Source organism: Anarhichas minor, unplaced genomic scaffold, assembly GCF_050575085.1.
Source record: "Anarhichas minor isolate MPS153535 unplaced genomic scaffold, ASM5057508v1 ptg000003l, whole genome shotgun sequence".
NCBI lineage: Eukaryota > Metazoa > Chordata > Actinopteri > Perciformes > Anarhichadidae > Anarhichas > Anarhichas minor.
Window position 1 is genome coordinate 19,852,501 of NW_027466449.1, and position 10,000 is coordinate 19,862,500.

At 43.4% G+C, this 10,000-nt stretch overlaps 1 protein-coding gene across 4 annotated transcripts in view; it reads left to right on the top strand.

Moving 5' to 3' along the window:
- The window catches only part of sulf2b (sulfatase 2b), a 76,367-nt gene that overhangs the window by 18,014 nt on the left and 48,353 nt on the right, over positions 1-10,000 (top strand). The window lies entirely within an intron of this gene.

Sequence of the window (10,000 nt, forward strand, 5' to 3'; positions counted from 1 at the left end):
GAAGTACGCAAGTTTTATGACAGAAAAGATCAACATTTACTTCTTGTTTCACACGAAGAACGAAGAGTTTCCTTGACACGTCCACCTTATGGGCGATTTAGCGATCTTTATATGTCCTAGTTCAAGATATCTACGAATTACAGCGCATTGCCGAATGAGTTATTGAGAATGAGAATGCTGCATGAAACCAGCTGGAAACTAGTTGTTATCTGAAGATATAAACTCTCAGTTTGTGTCTCTGACACAGATCTCCACAACAAATTATATAGCATTTCTTCTTTATCACAAAATCAAGATTAAAAGCTCCTGAAGTTGTGATGTTGAGATGTTTTGGTCAGAAGAGACGGTGTAGTTGGACCCACAGACTGTATAAGAAGTGGACGTAGTCATGGTGACATGTCTTGTTGGTTTGTGGATGTTTTGAAGTCTTGAGATCAGCGACCATATCTGGACTGAGGAGGAGTGACGTAGAGACCTGTCAATCACCGTGTAGCCCCGCCCTAAAGCATCTCCTGCTTTATGGTCTGTGTGACTCTAAATGGACCATAATGTACTAAATGAACATCATGCTGTATTGAAGAAGACTTGAAACTAGAGATTGAGACCATAAACTCATGTTTACAATGTTTACTGAGGTAATAAATCAAGAGAGAAGTAGAGTCATTTTCTCATAGACTTCTATACAACCAGAGGAGTCGCCCCCTGGTGGACACTAGAGAGAATGCAGCTTTAACACGTGAAGCATCGGCTTCACCTTTCAGAACCAAAGGTTGTCTCCTGGTTGGACTGCAGATTGTGTGTGTGTGTGTGTTACAGAGATACTCTGAGTTTGTTCCCTTGTTGTGACCTCACATTCCTGATTAATGATGCAAGTTGGACCCAAACAATGAAAACACACGTACACACACACACACATACACACACACACACACACACACACACACACACACACACACACACCACTGAGACGTTTGTACATTCACTCCCAACACATCAACATACAACACAGTCACACTTCTGAAGTCACTGCGTGCAAACATGGGAAGGACGGACAAAAGTCAATTTCTTTCCTTCGGTCTGTAGTTGAAGCGTAAACGATGAATGAATCACTGTCCAATCACACGTCTCCTGACGCAGAGTTTGGGACACAATTGTGCAAAATGTGAAGTGAGTCAGAACAAAAATAATGTTGCTGTAGTGCCACCGTTAAGAAATGTCATCAAATGTATCATTAAAAAAAGAGCAATTAAAGTAAAAAATACAAGTCAGTAAGTAATGTAAATGTGACATCAGCTGGTGTAACATACTCACATGATATCGTATAATATAATGCAGTTTAGTATAGTGTGAGATATAAATGGAGTAGAGTAATAATGGGACATACAGTATTATCTCTAAAACTAGATCCATTCATGAAAACTGGCCACAGAGGAACAGACTCAAGAGATGAGATGCATGCAGACATTATGCAGACAGAACTCTCAACCCGTCTCTTTGGTTCTTGTAACGTGAGTTAACTCCGAGTGACGTCGTAAAGCAGAGACGTTAACTAAAAACCGTGATTCTGTCCTCGACACACAAAAACATTTTACTGTAAACATTTACATTTCACAAACACTTTTAATGAAAGTCTGCGTGCAGTGAGGAGGTCGGGGCCGATGGAGGCGTCCAACTAACACAGGACTTTCACCCAGGAGACCAAAAGTCAAGGTTAACTTATTTTAATTCACTTAAAGGTACAGTGTGCAGCATTTAGAGAGATCTATTATTATTAATATCATTATTACCTCCATCCATCCATTTTCCTCCTCTTATCCGGGGTCGGGTCGCGGTGGCAGCAACCCAGCAGGCTGACCCAGACCTCCCTCTCACCGGCAACATGTTCCAGCTCATTCTGGGGGATCCCGAGGCGTTCCCAGGCCAGCTGGGAGATGTAATCCCTCCAGCGTGTTCTGGGTCTTCCCCGGGGTCTCTTCCCAGTTGGACGTGCCTGGAAAACCTCCAGTGGGAGGCGTCCAGGAGGCATCCTAATTAGATGCTGAACCACCTCAGCTGACTCCTTTCGACGCGAAGGAGTAGCGGCTCGACTCCAAGCTCCCTCCTGATGACCGAGCTCCTTAACCTATCTCTAAGGCTGAGCCCGGCCACCCTACGGAGGAAGCTCATTTCGGCCGCTTGTAGCCGCGACCTTGTCCTTTCGGTCACGACCCAGAGTTCATGACCATAGGTGAGGGTAGGAACGTAGACCGAGTGGTAAATTGAGAGCTTTGCCTTCCGGCTCAGCTCCCTCTTCACCAAGACGGTCCGGTGCAGCGCCTGCTTTACTGCTGCAGCCGCAACGATCCGTCTGTCGATCTCCCGCTCCATCTTACCCTCACTCGTGAACAAGACCCCGAGATACTTGAACTCCTTCGCTTGAGGTAGGCACTCCGTCCCCACCTGGAGGGAGCAATCCACCGGTTTCCGGCAGAGCACCATGGCCTCAGATTTGGAGGTGCTAACTCTCATCCCCGCCACTTCACACTCGGCTGCAAACCGTCCCAGTGAATGCTGGAGGTCACGATCCGAGGAGGCTAACAGGACCACATCATCTGCAAACAGCAGAGAGGCGATCCCGAGACCCCCGAACCTGACGTGGTTACCTATTATATAATATTCATAACTATGTTTTCTTTAGTATATAATCACATGAATCTCATTAGCTTAGAATGAGCCCTTCATATCCACATAGGGAGCAGGAGGCGGAGTCCGCCATGTTGCACCGCCATGTTTCTACAGTAGCCCAGAACGGACAAACTTAACACTGGCTCTAGAGGGAGACTTTAATGTTTGTATGATACCTGAAGGCCACCGTAGTTCTCTACATGCCCCATGGGAGGAGTTAGGGGAGGGGTTTTCAGTTTGATGTAATCTGCAACTTCGCCACCAGACATCACTGAATCCTACACACTGCTCCTTTAAATAGAGTAACAAACACAATCATGCTTTTAGCAGATACTGTATGTGTCCAAGACACATTTTCTTCGGGACAATAAAGTCTATCTTATCATATGTTTTACCAAAAGTGAACCAAGTAGTTTCATTTTACAACATTAACCACGTGTTTAGAACTGTGACTGTCAGCCGGTAGATAAATACGTTACGTAATTCAGTTTAGTTGCCAGGGAACTTGATTTAGTCCGATTCTGCTTACAAACAAACAAACTGTAACCTTCTGAGCAGAAACACGTATCTACAGCTACAGGCCCAAAGAAATTACAATTAAAAGATCTGTTTTTTTTTAAACCAGTTATGTGTTCAGATCAGTAAAACTGTATCCGAAGAGTTAAACATGAGGTTTAGGAGGGAAGACGATGACAATTCATCCATCACTGTCTAGTTTTAACGTGTTGTTGCTGTAAAACAACGAGTGTCTCGTATCTGGAGACGAGTGGAGCGGTTTATGTTTCACTCTGAACTCCGCAACCTCCACAGAAAACACAGTTTGTTTCCCTGCAGAAGATTCTGGTTCAGCTCCAGATGACCTGCATGCCTCCACATTCCTCTGAGAGAGTGTGTTCGTGTGTGTGTGTGTGTGTGTGTGTGTGAGAGTGTGTGTTTGTGTGTCATCGAGCAGAGACAGAGAAAGAGGTGGATGAGACACAATGACGTCTTTTTTTATTTAAATTTTTTAAACAGAATGATGATTGATGGGTTGATGGGTTGATTGGTTGATTGGTTGATGGGTTGATTGGTTGATGGGTTGATGGGTCGATTGGTTGATGGGTTGATTGTCGATTGGTTGATGGGTTGATGGGTTGATGGGTTGATTGGTTGATGGGTTGATTGGTTGATGGGTTGATGGGTTGATTGGTTGATGGGTTGATTGGTTGATGGGTTGATGGGTTGATGGGTTGGTCGATTTGTTGATGGGTTGATTGGTTGATTGGTTGATTGGTCGGGTGATTGATTAATAAATTCCAGGGTTGCTGATGAATGTCTGATTTTAGATTTTTTACCCTCAGATATTTGTTCTCTGATCCTGTCGACCTTTAGAACCCTCTTATTGTGAAATATTGTCTCACTGTAACATTTCTCCTGATCTTATTGTCGATATATATATTTTGTTGGTTCATTTGTAAGAAGAACAACGTTAGCAGAGAGACCAGAGATTGTTTAGTCAGCTGTTTGTTTTTACACTGAAACATGTTCAGAGTGCTTTATCTTCCCACCGGAACAATAAATAATAACTTCAATATCTAATGTATGTCGCCAATAGTAAATGTAGATTTATAGTAAATGTAGAGTATTGAGGCCTTTTACAAACCAAACATATATTTTTTGTTTAAGCAGCTCTTATTGGAGCGATTAGCGAGCGGACATCTGAAGGTTTAAGGAGGGCGATGGACACAAAATGAAAGGCTTTCCTTTTCGTATCTATCCTTACTTTGTTCTGCACAACTTGTGAAGTTTACATAGAAACTGTAAAGGAACAAAAGCATAAACGCTCTCCACTAGGACAGAGACTTCAGCCTCCAGCAGAGAGACGAGTGAGAACGGACAACAACCAAACCGAGTGAGAGACGTGTGTTCACAACTTTATTGACCCATAATCTAGTAAACTTTGATTTGTAAGTGCTCATTTTTAAATAGATGAGAGAGAGAGAGAGAAAGAGCAAAACCTGCAGTTTGAAAAATAAATATAGAGGAAGACGTTAAGTATCAAGCTTCACCTTTAACGCTCATGTGGACGGAGATGGTTTTCACTTTAAAACAAGACGTGTCAGTGTGGACGCAGCCGGAGGATCACTTCTCTGTATTCTCTACATTCTTGTCCTCAATGTTTTGTGCTGGGAGACGAATGGAGAAAGTTAATCAGTTTATCGGATCGTTGGATGAGGACGTTTGTAGGTACGGTGGCTCTGAGTGGACACACAACTCTGACTGATGTGAAAAAAGGCAGAAAACTTAAGAATATGTCCTTCAGTGTTTCTGTTCTATGGACACGTATGTACAATATGTGCTTTAAAGCTGCTTGTACCTTTAGTTCAGCAGCAGCCCACAGTGTCCCCCGTTTGATTTTATAGCCCACTCTTTACGTCCTGACAGCAAACACATGTATTTCATTATTTCATTTCATTTGGGTCAGCAAGCGTCTCCATGTGGTTTAAACCTGTATTTTCTAAACAGGGACTCGTTTTTAACAGTGCAACAGAGCTCTGCTTCCTTTTAAACATGGATTTCATCATTAAAACCTTTTGCTCAACTCTGATTAGAACGAGTCTGAGATTAAATGAATCCTTGTTGGTGCGACACAGTCTAAGTGCTGGAAGATCTTTTTCTGCTGGTCCACGTCTTCATAGTCCAGTTTAAGGGTTCAGACTTTGGTTTCAACGTTTGAGGTTAGAGTTAGGACCGAAGTAATGTGTTACGTTAGAGAGAGAGAGAGAGAGAGAGAGAGAGAGAGAGAGAGAGAGAGAGAGAGAGAGAGAGAGAGACAGAGAGACAGAGAGAGAGAGAGAGAGAGAGAGAGAGAGAGAGAGTGTTAATGTGACGTTGATCCAAATCTCAGAGGAAGTCATTTGCAAAATTCAAATCTGGTTGTCTGCAGCCGTCAGCACTGATCTGGAAGCTGATTGGCCGCCTAACTTTGTGACAGGACTCCTGAATCCCTAACGTGGTCTTTACAGGTCTGGTTCAATCACATTACAAACTTTTGTATTTTAATTGGAAATCTCTCCCTGAGAAAAAGATTCCATTAAAAACGTGCTGACGTTTTCAGGACTTTCAGAATCTGAAAAGAGACGATGCTGTTAAATGATTTAAATTGAACTGTTCACAAAACACACTGTTCCTCTTTGTGTAGTTTCACTGCACCTTTCAAGATTCAAATGCACAAAAGCTGGCGTTAGCGTTTAGCTCATTACAGTAGCGGCTGGTGGAACATGTTCTAGGTAGGGCCATCCTATCAATCTCAGCAAACATCCCAGTATGATTTAATGCAAAAAAAATGAAAGTATCAAACACGCATTACTACTTTGCAGTTAAATATTTAACATTTATTCCAACACGAAAAAAAGCAGTAAATATCACTTATATAATATAATATAATATAACGTGTATTTATTGAGATGCCCCTATGGACCTTGTTATAGGAGGTAAAGATCAGGAGAAGTAAACATGAAGTGTAATTATGAATACTGATGTTAAATTAAGCTATGATGAGTTTTCACTGTTAATTTACCATCTCAGTTACATGTTGATGTCTCCATGACCACGTTAAGCAGATGAGACTGAGGACAACTATGTAGAAGAAAAGATGTTCACTTTGTCTAATATGTAGCTTGAATGAGTTCTCCATGTGTGCCCTGGTGTTCTCATGTTTCCTTACCTCCTCATCCCTCACTCCCTACCCTGGTGTTCTCATGTTTCCTTACCTCCTCATCCCTCACTCCCTACCCTGGTGTTCTCATGTTTCCTTACCTCCTCAGTCCCTCACTCCCTACCCTGGTGTTCTCATGTTTCCTTACCTCCTCAGTCCCTCACTCCCTACCCTGGTGTTCTCATGTTTCCTTACCTCCTCAATCCCTCACTCCCTACCCTGGTGTTCTCATGTTTCCTTACCTCCTCATCCCTCACTCCCTACCCTGGTGTTCTCATGTTTCCTTACCTCCTCATCCCTCACTCCCTACCCTGGTGTTCTCATGTTTCCTTACCTCCTCATCCCTCACTCCCTACCCTGGTGTTCTCATGTTTCCTTACCTCCTCATCCCTCACTCCCTACCCTGGTGTTCTCATGTTTCCTTACCTCCTCATCCCTCACTCCCTACCCTGGTGTTCTCATGTTTCCTTACCTCCTCATCCCTCACTCCCTACCCTGGTGTTCTCATGTTTCCTTACCTCCTCATCCCTCACTCCCTACCCTGGTGTTCTCATGTTTCCTTACCTCCTCAATCCCTCACTCCCTACCCTGGTGTTCTCATGTTTCCTTACCTCCTCATCCCTCACTCCCTACCCTGGTGTTCTCATGTTTCCTTACCTCCTCATCCCTCACTCCCTACCCTGGTGTTCTCATGTTTCCTTACCTCCTCATCCCTCACTCCCTACCCTGGTGTTCTCATGTTTCCTTACCTCCTCATCCCTCACTCCCTACCCTGGTGTTCTCATGTTTCCTTACCTCCTCATCCCTCACTCCCTACCCTGGTGTTCTCATGTTTCCTTACCTCCTCATCCCTCACTCCCTACCCTGGTGTTCTCATGTTTCCTTACCTCCTCATCCCTCACTCCCTACCCTGGTGTTCTCATGTTTCCTTACCTCCTCATCCCTCACTCCCTACCCTGGTGTTCTCATGTTTCCTTACCTCCTCATCCCTCACTCCCTACCCTGGTGGTCTCATGTTTCCTTACCTCCTCATCCCTCACTCCCTAACTGTCCGTGCTGGATCTGTCCCCGTTGTTTTAAAAAGCTAAATACGTTATTAGCATGACGTCATCCAGCTAGCCAAACCTGTCTGGTGTTCAGCTAGTACAGAAGCTTCATGTACTGCTTCCCTTTCCCGCTAGTCTGCTGTCTGATTGTGAGGTCAGGCTGATCTGATATCAGCTCTTTGGTCTGCAGAATCTCCGCCAAAGTTCTCCTCTCAAACGAGACCTGGAGGAGTAGTGCTCACGCTCGCCTGTAGAGACTTCTCCTGACGAGAACGCGCAGCGAGGGGGGCAAAATCTTTTTGGCCCCCTCGCTGAATCTATTTGAGGGCGCTGTTTGGCTAACTTGTATGTCACTCATTTATATCTTTAATCAGCTATTGGCTAAACTGCTTCATAGACCCGCCTCTTTTGGGCCAAAACGATTTGGCCCCCCTAGCTGTGCGTTCTGAGACGTGTCGTGCACACAGGCGGAGAGCACGAGCAGGAAAAGCATATATTTTGCGCAGATATCATATTTTACACATATTACTGGGTACATTCCATAGTTCAAAAACACAAATATTGACAATTTGTATAATTTATGATTATTATAATTTTTTGTTTTTGTTTTTGTTTTTTGTGTGGCTCAAGGTGGGGCCAGGCCCCATGGCCCTCTATTGGACAGCCGCCACTGGCTCATTAGCTTATGTCTAAACGGTTCAGTTTCCCCTCGTTACACATATAGTATCGTTTCAAAAATACACTTCCAACGTAAGTTACTTAGTTCATAGGATAGATCGCGGTTCAGGTAAAATAGGTGTGCTTGTTACGTAACCAACATTAGTTAAGTCGTAAAAAAAACCTGCAGTATAATAACTCAACATAAGCTTAGTGTCACACGGGATGTGAACACCTGTGTCCTGGGTGAAAGTCCAAACATCCCTCGTATGTCAACACATACTTGTTCAATAAAGCTGATGGAGATGTGAGTCTGTGTAACACTCTCAGCTGATGACGAACACCTGACTGAAACTGATGCAGTCTGTCACAAACCTGCAGTAAATCCTGCTGTTCATCACGGTGAGAGGCTCCATGTACCTAATAAAGTGGACCATCGAAAACTGCAGCATATAAATATGAACCGAGCTGTGAATCAAGTCCACCTATACAGTACACCCTGTGTGTGTGTGTGTGTGTGTGTGTGTGTGTGTCCAGTGGTCATCTCCCAGCAGAGCTCTCCTGCTCTCCATCAGTCTATTTCTGTCTCTGAGTGGGCAGGATGGATGAACCGCCTGGAGGGGATGGAGAGGGGGATGAAAAAGGGAGAGGAGGAGGAGGAGGTGTATTTCCGTCCTCTGTTGTTTTGATCGACCTGTGTGACGCTCGGTGAAGCTCTGTGTGTCGGATCTGTTTTGTTTACAGCTCGTAATAAATGAATTGGAGCTGACTTCATTGAGAGAGAGAGAGAGAGAGAGAGACAGAGAGAGAGAGAGAGACAGAGAGAGAGAGAGACAGAGAGAGACAGAGAGAGAGACAGAGAGAGAGAGAGAGAGAGGGGATGGATGGAGGTGAGGAGAGGAGGATGAAGAAGAAACTAGAGGTGTATGTTCAGGATCTCCCAGTTGAAAAGTTTAGTCTAATTTTGGACCAAATTCTCACAATGTGACTTCTGCTACAATCTACAGTCCGATCAATCAGAATGCAGCATGAGGAGATGCTCCTCATAGAAACATACACATCTGTAACTTGTTTATGTCACCTTTCATGTTAATTGTAGGGCTGTAAATTACTTTAATTATCAATTAAATTAATTAATTATCATTGTTCTTTTATTATTGATTCACAACATGTCAGTCAACAGTTAAAAATGATTCCATATGACGTCTTTGAATGTGTTCTTGAAGGACTTCTCTCAGTCTTTAGGACTTCTCTCAGTCTTTAAATACTTCTCTCAGTCTTGAAGGACTTCTCTCAGTCTTGAAGGACTTCTCTCAGTCTTTAAATACTTCTCTCAGTCTTGAAGGACTTCTCTCAGTCTTGAAGGACTTCTCTCAGTCTTTAAAGACTTCTCTCAGTCTTTAGGACTTCTCTCAGTCTTGAAGGACTTCTCTCAGTCTTTAAAGACTTCTCTCAGTCTTTAGGACTTCTCTCAGTCTTTAAAGACTTCTCTCAGTCTTTAAAGACTTCTCTCAGTCTTGAAGGACTTCTCTCAGTCTTGAAATACTTCTCTCAGTCTTTAGGACTTCTCTCAGTCTTTAAATACTTCTCTCAGTCTTTAGGACTTCTCTCAGTCTTTAAATACTTCTCTCAGTCTTTAAAGACTTCTCTCAGTCTTGAAGGACTTCTCTCAGTCTTGAAAGACTTCTCTCAGTCTTTAGGACTTCTCTCAGTCTTGAAAGACTTCTCTCAGTCTTTAGGACTTCTCTCAGTCTTTAAAGACTTCTCTCAGTCTTGAAGGACTTCTCTCAGTCTTTAAAGACTTCTCTCAGTCTTGAAGGACTTCTCTCAGTCTTTAAAGACTTCTCTCAGTCTTGAAGGACTTCTCTCAGTCTTTAAAGACTTCTCTCAGTCTTTAAAGACTTCTCTCAGTCTTGAAGGACTTCTCTCAGTCTTT